Source organism: Hermetia illucens, chromosome 1 (assembly GCF_905115235.1).
Source record: "Hermetia illucens chromosome 1, iHerIll2.2.curated.20191125, whole genome shotgun sequence".
Classification (NCBI taxonomy): domain Eukaryota; kingdom Metazoa; phylum Arthropoda; class Insecta; order Diptera; family Stratiomyidae; genus Hermetia; species Hermetia illucens.
The window spans coordinates 67,476,090-67,497,948 of record NC_051849.1 but is presented as its reverse complement, the minus strand read 5'-3'; positions in this window follow the sequence as shown (position 1 = coordinate 67,497,948).

Below are 21,859 nucleotides of genomic sequence, written 5' to 3'. Positions count from 1 at the left end.
GGAAACCCACCCACGTCTACGGTAATACGGTCTAAGCCGATACATAAACGGAGCAGAGAGACTAAGCAGAAGAAAATTTCAGCCACTAAGTAAGACGGGCGACAGACTAAATTCTGCTAGTCAGAACCTAACTTTCATCCTTACCAAGAAGAGTGGAAAGAGGAAAGCTGGTGACGTGGACGCTACTGATCTAACGCTGGTATATGAAAATGGAGTCAATCGACCGGATACCGTGAACTTGATAAGACTCCCAACCGACAGAAGATCACACTGCGGAATAGGAACATGAACGTAATTGCATCACCAAGTGTTGCAATATCCAGAGAAGCGGAAGCTAAGAAAAAGCTGATAGCCCATTCGGCAAACTATTTCGTCAACTGAAATGTGCCCAACAAATATAAAACCAATGCATCTATTGTGAGCATCGCCTCGTTCATACTTCCCACGGACACTAAGCCTGGTTTACCAGGAAGGGATCAAATCAGCGAGAGAGATCTTAAAGAAACTGGTTCCGTCCATAGGAATACAAACTGGAAGATGGCTAAGAGGAAGACGTATGTGTAAGCATCAATTTCATTTCTGTTCGCTGGCGTGTGAGTTTCTTCATACTGGCTCCAGCAGGCAATCCCAACTTGAAATTCTGGCGATCAGCCCAAATTCAACATTGTGAATACCGAGCTGTGAAGGAACTTTTCAGATGTTGAATAATTAGCACTCAACAAATCCTGGGCACTGATTTCGGATAGTGGAGGGTAAAGCTAATGAATGCCAGGAAGGACATATCCACAAACAAGGAGCTTAGTTTTCGAACTAGAAAGGTTTGAAGATGTTCAGGGGCAGCCACCATATAATGCTGCAGTTTTTCCTTGCAGAAGTGAAATTCGATCATATTAGGATAGCGTATGACGTATACGAAGGGACTACAAGGTAAATCCTACCTATTTCCCTCAAGGAAGTCAATCATGAGGATACCGGTACGATATGAGGAGAACTATTAAACTATTACTATTCGTGTAAGACTAAATCGAATTAGCCTCCAGCATTCCAAAGCCCCTTTCTATTTGCTGGCAGCGAGCTGTAGCATTGCTCTTATATTTTTGTAGTTGAAGCGCCATGGGTTCAATTTAATCAAATCTGCGGTAGTGGATCGGTTGCGGGGGGGGGGGGTAGGATCTTCCATGATGAGAGATATATAAGACCAAAAGCCCGTGTGCTGGTGTTAAAATTACTAGAGGCAACTATGCTAAAATAAATTTGTCCCCTGCACCTGGTTGCGGTCATCCTACAGTACGGGGCTAAACGCGAGAGGAGAAACGTCGTAGTTGTCCCTGCTTACCTACCTTATGATTCGTGGGTCGCCCACTGACCTAAGAACTGGTATGCTGAATCAAGTGGTCTTGAACTCTTTATAGGTTATGATACAAACGCTGAAAGTAATTGTTGTGGTTGTACCAAATACAATCACTTCAGTTGGCCTCATGACTGTGAAAATAGGATACACCTGCCGGACCATGAAGATGCACTTGACCCAACAATCCCTCCACCGTCGTTAGAGTCGATGACAAACTAGCAGGGGCCAAACCAAGTCTAATTATCAGACTACCGTTACTTAGAATTTAGTCTGAATATTGTTGACGGTCTGTCGAAATCCTAGGAAAACGGATTGGACTTAGTTCAATGAACTTAATGGGAATAAAGTGTGTCTCTATTGGCGACCCAGGATTGCTTTGTGGATAGAAGATCGATTGGGAAATATGAATGGCACACTTTGAGAGTGCTTGGAAGAGGCTTGCCTGGTTCCCTGGTAGAACCGAGAATTGGCAAAACTCAGGAAATGTCAGGCTGACATCTGAATCTGCCTTGTAAAAGCAATAAGAATGAAGACTGGTTAAATTTCAGGAACCTGCAGCGTAAATATAAAAGACTCGTAAAAAGAGAGAGACTCCTTAAAACATACTGTGAGGAACTGGATGGCGAAAGAGCGACTCAAAGCAATGCAGAGTTGTTGAAAAGGATATGTCAGTCGGATGGAGCTTTAACGAACTCAAGAGTTAACTTAGGACAAGCTCTCTTGGAAGTACAAACAAGGCGACTCAAGGACGAGGGGAGAGTTGGCAGTACGAAACACTCTCAGAGAAGTGGTAACAAATGAAAAGCAATGAACTGCTAACTGAGCACTTCAAAGTACCTGCCTTGGATGGCATCTACCCAGGGCTACTAAGGAAATATATAGAGCACGCAGAGCAACTAAGATTTCTAAGAAGTATTTTCCGAGGATGTCTTGCGCTGGCCTACGTGCCAAGGGAAGATAATTGACTGAACCAAAGAACTTCAGACAAATCAGTTTACCATAAATCTTGCTGAAATGTCTAGAGAGTCTGGTTGTGCATCCCATTCGTAAAAAGATGCGAAAGTGGTAAGGACTAAATGAAAATCAATATACTTACCAGCGTGCAAAGTGCTATAAGTCTTTTCTTCATTCCTTTGTTTCAAGGATAGAGGACGCAACTGGTGAATACACAATTTGGTTATGCTGAAGTGAATGTTGATAGATACCTGACAGCAGAAGCAACAAAAGGCTGCCCCCAACGATGTGTGCTATCCCCACTTCAGTAGGGAATGTTGATCGGCTCACTCTCACGCGGAGACTTAGGTCTTATGTAGTAATCTGTATAAACATACATATGGATCGACATATGTATATATAGGTACATATATTGTTATTATTAGGCGGAAGTCCACTTATGTATCGGTAGTATAGTGTGTAAAGCTAGGCGAAAACTTTTTCGCTCTAAACTAGGCCCATGACAAAAAACTGTCTGGATTTGTTTATTCAGAGCACCACGCTGAGAGTTGTTCATAGATTAATTTGTTTAGATTAATGGAGAAACAACGCACGAAAGGAGCGCAGAGCTTTGGAAGAGTCATTGGAGGAACTGATTCCAAGTTTTGAAACCCTTCTGATTTCTGGATCCCCATACTTCTGTTTGGTAAAAAATATAAAGTCATCCTCAAACGTAGAGAGAACTAGGACGAACCAGGAGAATGCTTGGCAGAATATAGTGTGGTCTTCTATACCGCTGGTCCAAAAATTGAACAGAGTTATGAAAGAGGAATCTCCCTTTCGAAAAAACACGCGAAATGGACTTTTGCATTGTCACAGTGTGCAATCGCCTTTCAGGCTGTAGTGTAGCTGGGGGTCTTTGAAAATCTAAGCGGTTCATCAATTCTCCATCATTATTTGTTTTAATGGATCATGGTATTCAATTCAAAAATAGTGTACTTAGCGGCTCTAAATAATTTCGCCGTTTCTTGTGGAACGAGGTTAATGTTCGCTGAGGATCTAGAATACTTCTCAAATATTAAGAAATTAAAAATGGTAGCATTGCTATTAGTTTCAGACACTTACCCGACCTGAATTTGAAATGAAAAATTCTTAAATTGACTTAGAAAAGGCTAAAGTTAGTTTGAAAATTTCTGAAATCCGTTTAGGAAATTATGAATTTGACGTGTAAAATCCATATAGGTTAGGAAACTGACAACCATCGTAAATGACAACCTTTGGCGTCAAGATTCCTAATGGATACTCCAGTAAAGAAAGGTATTGCAGGAAATTTGGCGCGAACTGATCAAGTCAATGTGAAACCAAAAGGATTCGAAGTTTCTGCAAATCAATTCGGCCTCGATACTTGCCAGATACTCCTTCTTAGACTTAGATACTGGTTACTTTACGGAAGCTTGCAGAGCTATAAAGTGGGTGAGAAGAGCATGGCTTCCGCAGATCTTCTTGTTTTTTCTTGGAACGTATTCCAAATGGGGCCCCTTATGAATTTCAGCGTTGAGCCAGAAATGGTAAGAGCAACGAGACCTGAGGAGGATGGAAGGTAACAAGAAAATAAATTAGTGAGAATAATGTAAAAGGGGGGCCTCGTCACAAGTTAATGGAGTGAGGATGAAATTCCAGTTATCGGTGGTGACTTCGAACTTTTGAAGTTGATCTTTTGAGGGTTGAACTTGATAGACCTGCCTATAAAATGGGCATTGATACGAGCGATTTGCGCATTGAATTCAAAGCAGGATCGCAGAAACATTTGAAAATTGAGGAAAGTAATGTTCAAGCGAGTTTGTGAAGACAAGATCATGAGTGCGATTTAAGTTATTTTTGGCGAGACTGAGTGGAATATAGTACGGCTACCTTCATAAAGGCACATAATAAAAAAATAGAAGGGTTAATGGAGTTGCCCAGAAGTGGTAGGAGAAAAGAACGTAACACCAGGTGAACATAGGAAGATTAAAATTAGTGCCGAAAGAGAGAGTACCTGGAAAATGAAAGAGAAAACATTACAAATACAGAGACTAATTCAATGTGAATACCTACCGTATAGACACAATTACACTATCCCGCTCGGATGGAGGTTGATTTGGGGACCACAATCAGAGCCCCGACGAGATCAGGCTCAACATTCTTGGTATCTTATATCACCGACAATTACATAACAAGGCGGGAAACCGGAAACTGGACGCTTTAGGTATGAAAGGTTTTGTATATTTCTTATATATAAACATTTGGATGGACATTTGTTCCCTTTGTACCTAACACGTAATGTACATGCAATATATTATGGTAGAATATTCACTTTAGCGTGATACTGATATTCAAAGTCTTAGAATTTCCATTGAAGCAACAAATCTGGCCTATTACAGCATTGCTAGTAATAGTGCGATCTCCACCAAACTTGGTGGGATCATGCTTTATATTATATTGCTGCTAAATTTCATGATCATATCATTAATTTAAGGGGGGTTTTACAGTCAATTACTAAAAATTTTCATTTGATGCCCAACAGGACTATATTTGCTTGAATTGACCATCGATGCATTCAATTTGGCCAGTTTTAACCTGGCGGCGATTGGTGTTCCCAGTGACTTAACGTTGACTTAAAGCTCTGGTATGGTATCGAATACCTTGGAGCGATAATAGATGTAAGGCTGAAGTTCAAGCAGCACTTACTACATATTTGCACCAAGACGTCCAATATTAGTATGGCATGGCAGGAATGATGCCATATGTTGAAGGCCCGCAATGCACTCGTAAGCTGCTTACATCTTGAGCGATGAGGTGTATACTTCTCTACACATCGCCAATTTGGTCAACTGCCTTGCATACCGCAAGTAATGCTAAACAAATGAGTGTAGCGCCGTAAGGGTGTGCTGTGGTTCTAGAATCATCTCAGATGAAGCTGCCTGCGTACGGCCGAATTGACGGCGCACATCTATGATAGACCCGATCCTTTCTTTGATAGTAACAAGGGTCGGATACATTGATTTCCTCATCAAGGTGTGGAAATACAAAACGCATGGCAAGATAAACTATGATCTCACGCAGTTTATCATGGGACAAGGCGAATAACATAAATACCTTTCTGTAACTGAACAGCTTACCCAACTTTTCTAGCTGCGGTATTCCCAGGGACCCGACACATATTTTCTCCTATTGTCCTAGATTCGAAGTTAACAACATGGTTGGGCGGACTCAGTGCAGGTTCACAGGAGGCGAAAAAGCGTAGTTGTGAATTCAATCTAGAGCCATGTCCACCCAATACTTGCGGTGGTTCTGCGGGAACAAAAACAGGATTTAGGGGACAATTTTAATAGATAAAAATCCCACACGCTGGCATACGTGCACCAGAATCTTGGAAAGATTTCCACCTCTAGAAAAAAACAAAAAGGCCGACAGGCAGACATACTGTAAACTGATTTTAGTAAGGTTTTGTTTTACACAAAACCTTAAAAGGTGTGACGTATCCATTGCTCATCAGCTTTCCAAATGAGTTCACAGCCAAGAAAAGTAAATTTCAGAATTCGCTGTGATTGGAAAGCGAGCAATTAACTATGCTAGTTAATTTTCAAGGTTTTGTGTAAACACAAAACCTTATTAAAATCGGTTTACTCCCTGTCTGTCTGGTTGTCCGTCCGTCACACGCATTTTTCTCGGAGACGGTTGTAGCGAGTCACACCAAATTCGGTAGAAAGGTGGGAACTGTGAACGCTCACGCATATAGTGAGTTACATCCTCTTACGTCGAATTTATGAGGGGTCCCCATACATGCGAAAAGGGTGTGTAAATTAAAGGTCTCGATTAGTACTTTTCGAAGTCGGTCTTAGTTTTAACATTTGTTGGAAAGGTGGGGAGTGCGGGGGGTTGAAAGTGATCATTTTTTAACGAACCCGTTCTCAGAAACTACTTAACCGAAAAATCTGCAAAAATCAGGGGGCCGCCACTATATGGTGCCTAGGCTCAGAAATACCCTCCCTCCTCCTCTTCAAATAAAGTTAATAATATTACATTACTATAATTTTTAGTAATTGAGTTCACCCTAGAATCACAGTAGTAGCAGTAGTGTAGGCTACAGCATAGGATCCTGCCAAATTTGGTGAAAATCGCATTATTACTAACAAAGTTACACTAGGTCAAAGCTGTCGTTTCTCTGCAAATTCAAGACTATGAATGTCAATTTCACTTGAAAGTGGATATTTTCATATAGCATATGCATATATTACGTGCTATATTCTAATGGGACAAATGCACACCCAAATCTCTTTATAAAAGAAATACACAAAACCTTCTATACCTGAAGCGTTCCGGTTTCCCGACTTGTTTCCCTTCCAGGGAATTCTATAACAGAAACCCAAACTTTGTAAAATAAATCTTATCACACACTTTATCCACTGCAAAGCAAAGAAACTTTTATTTGAGAAGAAAGTGCTTGTGTACCGCATAAAAGATAGTTTCTCTGATGCGAATATAATTTAGAAATTACTGCGTGTGTGATACGAGATTCGTGTACGAGCTGAATTACAATTACATAGTGTCTCTGGTATCGCTGCGAACCCTCTGATATGTAACTCCTCTGCCTCTAATGTTTGATAGTATCTTAACCCGAATTCAACCCCCTCGAACATCACATGATTTGGGGAGTCAATAGAAAGCTTTAGAAGATGTGTATTTATACTTGAGTACTTATCGCAGCTCCATGTAGAGATACAGAATGCGGATCTCCGGGTCTAGGGTTAGATTCAGATTCACTGTAATTAGGTGCGGTCTTTTTCTAACAACAGACACAGTAATTTACGCTAATTCCACTCAATCAGTTCGCTCCATTTACCGTCAGATTTTATTTAGTGGAATACTTGAGTTGACTCTGAAAATTGCCCCTTTGCCATAGTGCCTGGATTAAACACGGTCGTACTGCTATTTGAATGTGTGCCAGGGTGTAACGGAGAAGCCATTTTACTCTCTGTTTTACATCATCCTGTGTATGATTCGTCCCGACTTCTTGCCATTTTTCCGTCGTGTATTGAACATTACACATCTGCCTGTTATTAAAGTGAAAATTGTTCACCTTCACTTGGCTTTTCCTATCTTATTTTTTCTTCACATATTTTGTTGTCTGGGGAAAGATGAGATTCTCTATGCTGCATCAACCGCCTAAGCTATCACACTCCAGCCTGTCAAGAGCATGCGAAGAGAATATTCAGATACTATCCGCGGATTAACTAGGATTAAGCGAAATTCTAAATTTAGTTGCGATGATGCCCAAAAGCAGAAGGAGAATCATATCTTGGTCGTGGTATTTTTATTCTTTGTAGACCTTTTCTTTCCGAAGAATTTTTTCCGTCTTGTCTTTTTCTGGGCGAGTAGAGACCTACTTTCGACTTTTTGTGTGATCTGAATTTTGTTCAAGTAACAGCTTGAATATCAACAAAGTGTTCGAATTGAGATGCTGTTCAGATGGGCGCAAGGATTAAATACTTGAAAGAAGCAAATCAGGAAACCCTTCCGATAGTTGCGCCATGACTAAGCTATAAATTTTCTAGAATTAAAATTAAAAACAGATTCTTTGTTTTATTTTCGGCACCTCTTGAGTTTTGAAGTTTGTTTTCAAAACTGGAAAATTGGTTCGTGTATTCTGCGAATCAAATATTTACGAAAGAAGAAATGCAAATATAAAGCAAGGAAGGGGGGTATTGACCCCTGAGGGGGATCAATAATTCTATGGTATATGTACATATGTTCATGCATATGTTTGTTTATGTTAATATAACTTTTTCCCGAGCCGACTGATGCATCGTAAATGTGGGACACTTCAATTTAAGCCCAGCAATTTTAACTGACATATTGCGGATAATACAAATGCGAATACTCCTAAATTTCATGCTTATAATATTTTCCAAATACTTTTGTATATCTTGTAAGACTTCTGTTGAATAACAAAATCAAAACTATTCAACCCTCTCATCCAAAGGCACTTCAAATCACTGTGGAAGGCTCTTCCAGCTCCGACGAGAGGAACTATTCAACCTGAGCTTATATTCATCCATCTGTCTGTCCATATGTCCGCCCATGTGTCCATTTATCCACCCGCCGTCCAATCTGGTAGCCGGGAAAGATGACAGCGACAACGGCAAGGATATTTCAACTGGTCAATGCAAATCTTCTCTTCTTCGATTTAGATGCAAATTTTCCATACGCAAACCCTATCCCGCATATTCCATCAGAGGCCGGCCATACGCTAGGGATGTTCAAGTTGTCTTCTTCGCTTGCGAATTTCTTGTTGCCTCGACTCATGTATTTGTTGTCCTTCCTGTTATTGGAGTCCCTGTCCGGATTTATGGGATCAAATCGTACTTTGTATTTAAATCAACCAAAAAAGTCCTTTACTGCTTATGATTGTCGTCGACTGAATTTTATTGCATTTAATCAAATCCAAAATAAGATTCGAACAAACGAACTTTGTGAAAAATAACAGGGACTTGTGCAAAGTGGTGGACAAAGTACGATTTAACTGGTAAATTAGATTTTTTCCGGTTAATGCTGTTAGAAATGTTACTACGCTTTTCATCTGGCTTTATTGGAAAATGAAAATTTCAAATTGGTTTGCTTATCTTGTCCTAAGTCAGTTACAACCTATCCAAAAACTGTATTCAGATGCCATGTTTTGAATATTATAAAAATCAAATAGACGTTTCAGTATTTCTGTTTACTTGATTCATAATTATAAAAGAACTACAGCCATACCTTGCCAGAGGTTACTTCGGCTTACAATATTTCGATCTTCAATACTTGATCACACGGAATTGCTGAGCTTCTTGCTTCGGCTTACATGGTTTTCGATTTTCACGGCGTTTTCTTGGAAACAGTTAGTGTCCTAAGTCGAGGAGCTTCTGTGTTACATTTACAAATCGAACTTGAGGGAGACTAAAGTAATTATGATAATTGCCCCAAATATAGAAACCTACACAGTTTTTCACTAATGTCTTAATATTCTTGAACGATAGCTCCACCAGTACAGTACTAAATCGTAGTTTGCCAAGTATAGATATTTACTATGTCAGTGTGCAAAGGGTAGGTGGCATGGCAGAAGTGTGGATCGCTAAATATTATAAATCGCAAATCCTGGGAACCACCTCGTGAAGCAACTCCGACACTAACAGCTCTGCTACCAAATTATATCTCGTGATTGATAGGAGTTCCTTCTTAAGAATAAAGTCAAGTTTCCCGCACCTAAAACCGAGACAAACTATGCCAACTCGTCCTAAGGTGGGGCTGGGTAGGGCTAATGACTCTACTCTGAAAAGTTTCGAGCTAGGCTGACAGCAAAAAGAATGACGGGGCAACAAATGGGAGCAAACGATTTGCACATTTTCTCCTGGGACGTGCGTTCCCTGTATCGAATAGTAGATGCTAAAAAGCTAACCGGTGCCGTATTCCAATATAAGGCTATTATCACTGCCATACTAGAGATTTGTTGAACAGGAATCGGATTCCCATGCACCCCGACTCGTATAGTGGGATTCGTGTTTTTTTTCCTGGCTAGCCCATCTACTGCACTGCCTTCTAACGTAACATGATTTGGAATCCATAGTACCTAGACTTTTTGTGCAAGCCGAGCCTATTCAGTTTAGTAAGCTATTCACATTCCAGTTTAGAGTAAACCTGGTTGGACTTCGGTGCGTTAATAGTCCCCTGGCTATAGATCAAAATCGAGTTTTGCCTCCTAGAGCTCCTTTAAAGGTAGAAATAAACGCGGCTATCTATGGAATATATTTCCGCAGAAGTTTGCTAGTCTACTTACCCATTGGATTTAGCCCCCGCTTATACCCCCAGACATTCAAAAAGATGCCATCCTTCCCTGGATCTAGAGATGAAGAGAAGTCAGTTCCAGAATTACTTTTCGGAATGACAAGCCTGTCTTTAAAGCCTGTGTAACTTCGTGCCTTTTGAGCTGAGTTCGATTATATCTTCCCCGATTTCAGCCCCTTAGGTAATCACTGGCTGTACAATTACAGTGTGTGTGTTTGTGGTTGGGAAAAGCTATAACCTCTGTGCACTCGGACCGTGATGGCCCATTGAACTCGACTCACGCGTCTAACGGAATATCCCGGAATCGTTTATGTATCGCAGGATTTCGTTTAGCGGATGCGATGCTAGCCATTGTAACCGGAGCACATTAGCACCAAAAATCTGATGTCAAATGCGTCCATAGGCGTGGCACTCACATTGAAAATGCTCCGTGGATTCCGCCTTCTCATTACAGGAGGGACACGTAGCATCTTGTACAATTCCTATTCTGAACATATGTCCAGCTAGTGAATTATGGCCTATCAGAATGTCTTCAATACTCCTGCAAGTCTTCCTGTTTTTCGACAGGATAAACTCTGCCGTATACATGTTAGGTTCTAGCAGGTCAAGTTTGGTGTATATAGCAGCATTTAGAGTCTGCCACCTGTCATTATGGGAAGCTTCTTCCCAGTTGATGAAGACTGTCTTAGCTAATGCTACTAATACACCAATTGGTTCTGGTCCCAATTTACTGTCTGTCTAACTATTTGTAGTCTTTTTTTTTGTAGGGAAATGGAAATCTCCAAAAAACTCTGGCATAGACACGCCAGAGTGTGGGAGTTTTATCCACTAAAACCACCCCCGAGTCCCCCCCTGCCCCGTGGGACCACCATAAGGTATTTGCTTACGGCGCGGATTTAGTTCACTTTAGCTATTTCTGCTATCTTATGCTTACAACGTTCGTAAAAACGTCTCCTTCACCTCTTCGACTTTTCGCGGTTTGCCTGGATTGATGCGATCATTGTGTTGATGGCATCCTCACCACATTTTCCGGTATCAATGCTTGACCTAAAGTCTCGGACAGTGGAAGAAAATTTGCTCTGGGTCCTCGGGGACTCTCTCACATTTTGGACAATTGGGTGAATTATCCAATTTGAACCTGTGGAGGTACTAGGTGAGATTATAATTAATCTCCCCATGTTGCCTTATCTCAGACGATTCTGAAGGCAGAACACACCCTTAGGGCTGTCCTTTTACAAACTGCACTCAGTTTATGAGCTTTAGATGATATGTGAAATGTTTTTTCCCAAATAAGGATGGCATAAAGAAGGATCAAGCGAACCACCCTGGCAATAAATAGCCTACAATTATACCGTGGCCCTTGCTATTATAGTTCGGCATTATCCTTGCCAGAGCCATACTCGCCGCGAATCCTTTTTTCACAAGCATGTTGCCCGTGTTGTTTAAAACTTAACTTCGTATCTTTCATCACTCCCAAGTATTTGATCGTCGACTTGGAAGTGATGATGTGGTTTCTGATTCTAACTGAGGCATAATTTCGCTTTCGGTATTTTGTGTTTTTTCTTCCGCAAGTGCCAGTCCAACGCTCTGTAACCAGGCCTTAACAACACTGACTGCTTTCCAAGAGTATAACTCAGCATGTTATATCATTGGCATCATCCTCCGGAACCATATCGTCAAGTACATCATTGTACATTATTTTCGACGGTAGTGGGCCCAGTACGGAACCCTGTAGGACCTGTAGGACCGCAGAGACAACGTAGTCCGCGGACTACCATCTTCGGTGTCATGCTACAGCATGCATTCTCACAAGTAGCTATCGACAATAATTGGGAGATAGTTGGGTACACCAACCGCGAAGAGGCTTTTTCGTAGAAGGTTCCAATTGGCCGAATTAAATGTATTCCTCATGCGCAGGGACACCACCACGCAATATTTGCTGGTACTGCCCCTTACGTGATTTACATTTTCAGCTAAGCCAGTAACCACCTTAATGGCATTAATTGTTGATCAGGCCTTACGGAACCCATACTACCGATCTGAAAAGCCTCCTTGACTCTCAACCATCGGGACTAATCTGTTATTATTTACCCCCTCTAACATTTTCCCCATAGCGTCTAGAAAACATATGGGTCTATAGGAAGATGGTTCACCTCGAGGCTTACCAGCCTCAGGCAACAGTACTAGCTTATGCGGCTTCCATGCTATAGGGAATATCCCCTCAGACATGCACGCTTCGAACAATTTGGGGAACATGCCCGGTCGGAATTTTACGGCGAGCTTAAGAGCCCTGTTCATTATGACGTCCAGGCTGGGAGCTTTGTTATTACCTATTTTGCTGTAGATCTTCAACAGCTCGTCCGTGATTACTGCAGGAGTTTTCGTCACATTCAGAGATCTCTGAAATGTATCAGTGCCCCTCTCTTGCAGAGGGAATAACCCCTGGTAATTTTCAACAAAAGAGTAACCGTCCCATCATAATTGTATAGGCACTCCCCCATGGGACCTTTGCATGTTGGCCTAGCCACGCTTCCAAGAAGCTTCCCTCGTCCAATGCTTGCGCCATTCCCAGCTATAGGAATCTTGTTTCCCAGGCCTATGGCTCTCTTGTCAGTTCAAAGATTGCCTGGTAGTCTTCGCTAACGTGCCAAGACATACCTCGTATAATTGCAGAGCAGACAAAGGTCAGGTCTACGATTGAGGAAGACCCTCTTTGCGAAAGGTGCTTGCATTACCTTCATTGGCCAAAACTAAATCCAACTGAGCAAAAGCCTCCTTCGGCCCCTTTCGATACTCTCCCTGCTTCCCCACTCGAGGGCCCAAGCTTTGAAGTCACCGGTAATCACCTTTTTGACTTCGTCGCCTTTGATCAAGAACAAAGTTGTCTAACAAGTCTTCAAATTCAAACAATGTGAGACTGGGTGAGGCGTAGTAGATATACACACTGCTTATTTTCGCCTACACGAAACCACTGGCCGACTGACTCATGGAGCATTGCGTCCATATCGCCGCTCCATCAGTCGAATCTGCAGCCCGTACACCATCGTCACGGTTTTGTGGGGTTCACTTATGACGGCAATTTCCATCTGAGATTCATAAATGGTCTCCCCAAGTAAGTCCTGAGCAACCCTGCAATGATTGAAGTTTATTTGAGTAAACCTCATTTTTTCCGAAGTGTTCAAACCTGGGTCACTTGAAGGGCGTCTTTATTGAAACCTGGTCTCGTATGCGGCCCATCCAATTCATGCCGTTTGAGTATTACCATAAGCTTTTCTCAAGCTCATGATGGATTCATCTTAAAATCAAAATGGTTCCTTTAACGCAGTGCATATTTCTTTCCTGGATATCACTTCGTCAAAATCAAGGCACTGTATGTGGATCTCACGCTTTTAGACCCAAACTTTAACATTGCAAAAGTCTTCGGTTTTTGCAAACCTGAATTTTTTCATCTCAAACATTAGATCGCCTTTCACCCAGATTTTTTTAGGTCGAGGTCAGATTTCACCATTTTAAGGTTTTTGTGAAACAAAACCTTATTAGAATCGATCGGTGTCTGTCTGTCCGTTTGTCTGCCACACTCGATTTATTCGGAAACGGCAGGACCGATTGTAACGAAAATTAGTGAGAGTATGTGATCTGCTGTTCCCTTTACATGCAGCACGTGGCGCCATTTTATGTTAAGTTTAAGGGGGGCTCCCCATACATATGAATACAATTTATCCAAACAGACATGTATAGTATAGTATATGCGTGCTAATGAAGTTTGTAGGCAGTGTCTAATTCAGATAGATATACAATATTTGTCCATTAAAGCAGCCGCATTTAATATACCTACTATATATGAACACATGTATGCTTTTGCGCATCAAGTAAATCGGAAATATGGGTAGAATCAATTTATATACGTGGATATATACGGAAATAGGGAGTTTGTTTATCTAGGGTGAGGACAATATCTATGGCTGTAATATGTGTGTACGTATGTCTCGTAGTTTTGAAAAATATGAAGGATTATGTTGGATTTGTAACTATATACGGATAGAAAAATGTGCGTTGACATTTCTTACATGAGATGAACACACTTTATACCCGAAGCGCGAGCTTCCGGTATTCCGAATTGTTTTTAATAAACTAACTATAATTTGCGCCTGCTTCTTCTCATATTTCGAATCATTGTGATCTCTCAAATAGTTTAAGCCTTCAGGTAATAGAGTAGAAATCAAGCTACGTTGAATATGTGTGTTACGTGGATGATTGTCACTCCCGGGAGTTCCTTCATCTTCGATAGATGGGGGCGAATATCTTTTCCAAGGCGCTTACCAACGAAAGTCCAGTTTCCACCTGGTGATCTACTGGCGATTCACTTAGAGCAGGTCTCTTCATCTTTTTAACAGCTCCCCACAGGAAAACTTCGGCAGTAGTATTCTGTACGGTATGTTATTTTTTGGAAGATTGAAAATACAAGGACGTTGAGTGGAAGACTCAACAGCCAAAGCTATTATTTTGATCAACTTTAACAGGACTTCTTATTATTAAAATTAAAATCAGTTTGGTGCCGGTCTGTCACATGCACTTTTTTCAGAAACAGTTGCACCGATTGACATCAAATTTAGTGCGAACATGCGAACTGTAAACGCCCACGCATGAAGTCAGTTACATCGTCATATGTGGAACTTAAGGGGGGCTCTCACATATGTAAAAGAGGGATATAAAATATTTTTCCACCGAATATAGCCATGTGGGATGTCAAATGAAAGGTCTCCATTAGTACTTTCTAAATCTTAGTTCTTACGCCGATTGCGAAACGAGGGAATACTCCGAAATACTCACCCAATATCCATACCATTATCTGCCAAATTAAAGTTAATAATAGTATATTAATATGTTTTTAAAATTTACCGCGAACCTCTTTATGTGCATCCTAGGCAAGTAAAATCATGTATTAATATTGACATTAACATGGGGCAGCCTATTGGAAATTTTAGTGCAAATGCTACTGTTATTAGTAAAGTTACAGTAGGTCAATTTGCCTCATTTGTTGTAAGAGATAAAATGTCATCACAACATCGAATTGAATATCAGCTACGTACAACGTATATACACTACGCGCTATGTATAAATGAGACAATCATGTACCCGCATATTATTGCATGAAAGATCAACAAAACCTTTCATACCTGAAGTGCTTCTGGTTTCCCGCTAGTTTCATAATGATTCCAGAGGATAATGCTTAAAGCATTCACACTGAATAATCGATTTTTTGTGTTTTTGCATAAACTGACTCATGTTAAAAATATGCTGGCACAGTGATTAAAAGTTACAGCTGTTAGAAGAGTAGGTGTTCGCCTAATTAAGCGGTGGAGCACTGGGCCTATTGTGGTGTATCGGCTTGTTTTTTGAAGGAAGGTTACTTTCAGTATTAGACCCCAGATGAAATTACCTGCAAACGCAAACGGAGAAAGAATTAAAATGCTAAAGCGAATCATTTGGAAAAGAGCGGTGCGTGAAAAATTTGAAAATAAAGTTTTTTTGAGTTTTTAGAGGATTCGGTTTCGATTTTTTGCAGGAAGAAAAAGTTTTGTTTGATTTGCGATAGAGTGATCCCCTTGAGGTATAATAACTAGAAAGGATTCCAAAATTACGACTAGCTTTGGCAATGCCATATATGACTGCTAAATACCATCTCAGCGGGCCGTATCTACACAATCATCATGCCCTGGCAGCTGGTTAAGGGACACGTTTTTTAAAATGGCACGCCAAACTCTCCTAGCTTAATTATCAAACAGGCGAGTAAGCTCGTGTGGGCGGAACACTTCAGAGGAGCATCAATATTTGCAGGAGTACCTTCGCCTCAAATTAGGCAAATTGTTTATTAAACAATTGACCAATTTGGTTAAAATATGTTATAATAATTAGCTAAATTACAATAATATACATTAATACTTAATAATAAAAATTAATTAATTTTGTAAATCAATTCAATTATCAATTGCTCTGTCTATCCAACGGCCGGCTCCTGACTGTCAAAAATTCAATTCTTTTTTTTCTAACTTCAATTATTATTTTTCTCCGTAGCGGAATGGCAGCCCGCCCATCTGTCAGTCGAATCAACATTTTTTTGGAATAGGTCTCCCCTGCAGGTCGACTTTGGTCAGCTTTGATGATCTTCGGACCATCGCCAATTATTTAGTCATTACAGGATGCTACAATTAGGCTGAGAATAATAAAAGGTAAAGTAATAAGTGAAATTTCCTTCGGGCCTCAAACAGGCCTTACAGATTCAAATCAGTTATTATTCTAAATGATACAGTACAGTACCACGCCTGAAAACGGGACAAAATGTACCAACTGGTCCTCCAGGTTGTGGTTGGGTAGGGCGGACAATCCTACACCCAAAACCAAAGCCACGAAGCCACTGGAGGAGCTCCGGACAGGATGGATTTCAAAAGACGAACCCGGTAATGACAACAGAAAAACGATTTGCGCATTTTCTCACGGAACGTGCGCTCCCTGCACAGACCGAATGCTGCTGAGCAGTTAGCCAATGCCCCATTACAATATAAGTCTGACGTAACAGTGTTGCAAGAGATGCGATGGACAGGGCCCGGTTTCCTGGAGAAGAGCCGCTACACCATCTATTATAGTGGCTATCCAGTAAACCATGTGCTCGGAGTAGGTTTCTTAGTCAGCCAAAAAATGAAACCTGCTGTCATCGCCTGTAAAAACATAAGCGAACAGCTATGCACTCTGCGCTTCCGAGGCAAATTTAGAAATTACGCCCCTACGGAAGAGACTGCAGAGTCGGAGAAGGATACCTTCTACGAGGCAGTTGAGCGGACCCTCGAAGCCTGTCTCATGTATGATATCGAAATCATACTTGCAGATTTCAACAGTCAAGTAGGGACGGAACCCGTATTCAGGCGATAGGTCGACTGTCATAGCTTACATAATGATACCAATGATAAGGGACTGCGGATTATTCAGTTAGCAGTATTACACGAAACGGTTGTTGGAAGTACCTGGTTTGCGCGGAAAATGGTCCACAAACATACATGGGCCTCTCCAAACGGGACCACTTTCAGCCAAATTGAGCACGTGCTAGTCGAACGCCGCCACTTCTCAGCCTTGATGAATGTCAGAACGTATAGGGGGGCCAATATAGACTCGGACCACTATCTCGTTGGCATAATGCTCCGAGCTCGAATTACGACCCCACCTACAATCCCCTATGATAATCAGGTGAGAGTGAATACTGAAGCCATTCAAAACACAGTCCATCGTAACACCAATAAGGGAGAAATGGATGCACAACCAATTGAAGAACGTTATCATTGATACGGCCACAAAGATACTTGGCCCCAGCCGCAAGAAAAGTCAGACGATGAATGTGAGCTAGCAACGGAATGGAAGACCGCTGCATACCGAGTAATGTTCCATTTCCAAAGTCGAGCGGTGAAGCAACTTCACAGACGGGCAAAGGAAAGCTGACAGAACCAACAGGTCTTTGAACTAGAAAAGTAGAAAAAAGCAACCGCACCAGGCGCCCAAGTTGTAAACATAAGTCAGCAGGGTGAAGCCCTATATACCTCGATGTTTATCCTGCCGAAACAAAGACGGAAATCTGATTCCCGACAGAATTGGCATATTGGAGCAATGAGTTGAGTATTTTGATGAACTGCTCAACAACCAAAATATCGGCGCGTTGGAGGACCTGCCAACTGAAGACGACGGACAAATACCGCCATCACTAAGCATAGAAGAAACAGTCCGTGCAATTCATCGGCTTGAAAACCATAAGTCGCCAGGAGCCGATGGAATTACAACCGAATTGGTTAAATATGAAGGCAACCATTTACACCAAGCGATTCATTGCTGCTTAAAGTATGGAATGGCGAATCAATGCCTGACGACTGTCAACGAGGCATAATCTGTCTCATACATAAAAAGGGACATATCACATAGTGTAGCAATTATAGAGGCATCATTTTACTGAGTACTATCTTTAAGATATTCTCCTCTATCTTGCTGGGCCGAATAGCATCATACGCCTAGAGCATCATTGGCCCATATGAAAGCGGCTTCGTTCCAGGCAAATCAGCAACAGATCAGATTTTCTCTATGCGGCAAGCGATGCAAAAACTGTTGGAATATGGTCATCAGTTGCACCATCTTTTCATCGACTTTAAAGCTAGCCGCCTGTGATGGCATAGCCAGAGTAAAACTATACATGGCCATAAGAGAATTCGATACCCCAACGAAATTAATAAGACTGACTTACAAAAACTGTTCCGCTCGAAACTTCTCACCATAGGGTCAAAGCTCTTACTGTACAAGACAATGATCTTACCAGTCCTCATGTATTCCTCGGAGACTTGGGTTCTTAGCAAGAAAAATTGCGAACTTTTGACGGCGTTCAAGAGAAGAATCCTCCGAAGAATTTTTGACGCCCTACATAAGATTCCGTAGCCTACATAACGACGAAATCAATGAACGATACCATGACCGTCAGGTTGTGGATAAAATCCGGCTTAATAGGTTATGGTGGGCGGGTCTCATAATCCGTATGGATGAGGATGATCCAACTCGGAAAGTCTATAAGGGCAATATCTATGGTAGAAAAAGAAGACGAGGCTAACCCTGCCTGAGATGGAGCGATGGCGTAGGTCACCAGACGCCAGACAGTTTTTAGGGACAGCGCAAAACCGGAGTGTCTGGAGTTCCTTATTAACGCAGGCCGAGACCGGATACCGGTTGCTGCGCCGTTGATGGTGATTGTGGTGATAATACAGTACCATATACCATGAAAAGATTCTTTTTCAATTTATTCTGATACCATTAAGCTTTTGGCATACAGAAAGCGATCTGTTTGGGTGATTGGCAATATGGCATCAAATTCAAAACAATGCAAATACCACCTTCTTTTCTCTTACCACCTCCGCTCATTGCACTGAACAGATCGCTCACAAATTTTGCAAATTTGTACGAACAGATCGCTGACCGCTACGATCTAGAGTAGATCACTGTCACAGATCGCATTGTGGGTGTAATATTGCATCATAGAACTACATTGACAGACCGCTGCGGGCCGCCGGCCGCTAGGACAGATTGCGTTCTATGTGGCAAAGGCTTCAAGGTGTTATGACTAAATGGGAATGCGCGATGGTCAAACGGCCATCCTAAGTGGGTGGAGACGACCAAAAGAGGAGAACTATCCCTATCCCGAAAACCTAAAAAGATGACAACATTGACCGTAAAGATAACCCCACAAGTGTTGAAGCTCCATCGAAGTGTACTGTCGACACGTGCTTGCATGCCTCTATATTAGCCAGGCTCAGGAAGAATGTGGGAGGGAGGGTTCTTTGAATACTTCGATCCCTCAGGTGTCATTATACAAATATGAAAATTCAATAAGCAGAAGGAGCCTAGCGAACTTTTTATGCGAACTTCTGTTCCTTTTGTTTGTGTGACGTGGTTCCCTCTATATATTCTCCCGACTTGGTTACATTTTATAAATTATATTACCATCTGTTGGACCCCGCCATCCCAAATTCCATTTCTGCACCTTCTTTTTCCAACCGTTCTGCAAGTCATCGGTCAACAAATCCAATATATTTTTCAGTGTACTGCGCTTCGCATGCTCTTCTGTATTCAGTAAGGCTGTGAAAAACAGACTCTCTTCTCGACGAAACCAGCTGATCAAATTTCAACCTCATCAACTGGTCTCAATCCGACTAATTCCTACTTTTGTTAACCCCGGCACCTTACACTTCAAAAGTTAAAGTAGGCTCAGCAAAAGCAAAAACTACATCATATTGCATTGATAGCGGCATACATATTCGCTCCAGGAGCGGTTAACCGCTTTGCGTACATTCAATAATAGGCAATCTGCGCAAGTTTATGTGGTCGCAAAAGGGTCAATGAAATTGTTCAAATGTTCTTGGGATTAAGGGAAAACGACCAATTGTGACCAGTTGTGTTTAAAAATAAGTAGAATTAATTATTTTAAATAATAGATATTGGATATAAATCAATGCCGAAATGGGTATCATGAAGTTGACAAAAGTAATTGGGAAAGCTAAAGGGTGTTAAAACGGAGACAAAGGAAACATGTATAACATAATACTAAATGCACTCTCTTGTCAGGTTGTCCTTAGAAAACACTGCTTTCGCTTCAATACAAAATACTTTTCGAATTTATGGTGCTAAAAAAGCCATTCACTTATTTCAAATCTATAAATAAAATAAAACATAAATATTAGAAAGGTGGTCAAAGGGTAGTATAGGTCCCAGGGCGAAACGTGGATTGGTACCCACGATGGAGCATAAAACCTGGGAAATGCCTGCTGAACCAACACCAACAGCTCTACTACCAAACCCTATCTCCACCTCCACGTGGTGACCGCTGGGAGCTCTTTCTTAAGGAAAAGCTGCAGACGGAGAAGGATGAAGGCGAGTCTCCCGTGCCTAAAAACGGGACAAATTGTACCAACTGGTCCTCCAGGTTGGGGGTTGGGTAGGGCTGACAACCCTACACGGAAAACAACTTGTTACGAAGCCACAACAGGAGCCTCAGACAGGACGGATTTTAAAACGACGGACCAAGCAACGACAACGGAATAACGATTTGCGCATTTTCTCGTGGAACGTGCGCTCCCTGTACAGAGATGAAGCTGATGAACAGCTAGCCGAAACCCTGTCCCAATATAAGGCTGATATAACAGCATTACAAGAGATGCGATGGACAAGGACCGGTTTCCTGGAGAAGAGCCACTACACCATATATTATAGCAGTCATCCAGTAAACCATGTGCTCGGAGTAGGTTTCTTAGTCAGCCAAAAAATGAAACCTGCTGTTATCAGCTTTGAAAACATAAGCGAACGGCTATACACTCTGCGCTTGCGTGGCAAGTTTAGAAATATAAGCCTCATAAACGTTCACGCCCCTACAGAGGAGACTGCAGAGTCGGAGTAGGATACCTTCTACGAGGCAGTAGAACGAACCCTCGAAGCCTGTCCCAGATATGATATCAAAATCATACTTGGGGATTTTAACAGCCAAGTAGGGAAGGAGCCCGTATTCAGGCGACACTTTGGCTCCCATAGCTTACACGAAAAAGCAAATGATAACGGAATGCGGACTATTCAATTAGCAGGGTCACACGAAATGGTTGTTGGAAGTACCTGGTTTGCGCAGAAAGCGGTCCACAATAATTACATGGGCCTCTCTAGACGGGACCACTTTCAACCAAATTGACCATATGTTGATCGAACGCCGCCACCTCTCAGCCTTGATGAATATCAGAACATATAGGGGGGCCAATATAGACTCGGATCACTATCTCGTTGGCATGGTGCTCCTAACTCGAATAACAACACCACACAGAATCCCCTCTAACAATCAGGTGAGAGTTAACACTGAAGCCATCCACAACACAACCCTCCGCGACACCTATAAGAGGGAAATGGATGCCGCAATAACCGCAGTCAACAGAGGACTTGGAGATGAAGCATCAACAAAATGATCTTCACAATCACCTGAAGAACGTTATCATGGATACGGCCACAAACATACTTGGCCCCAGCCGCAAAAGGAGTCGGAACGGCTGGTTTGACGATGAATGTAAGCTAGCAACGGAACGGAAGAATGCCGCATACCGAGTAATGTTGTATTCTCAAAGAACGCGGGCACGCGCAGAGACTTATCACGAACTCCGT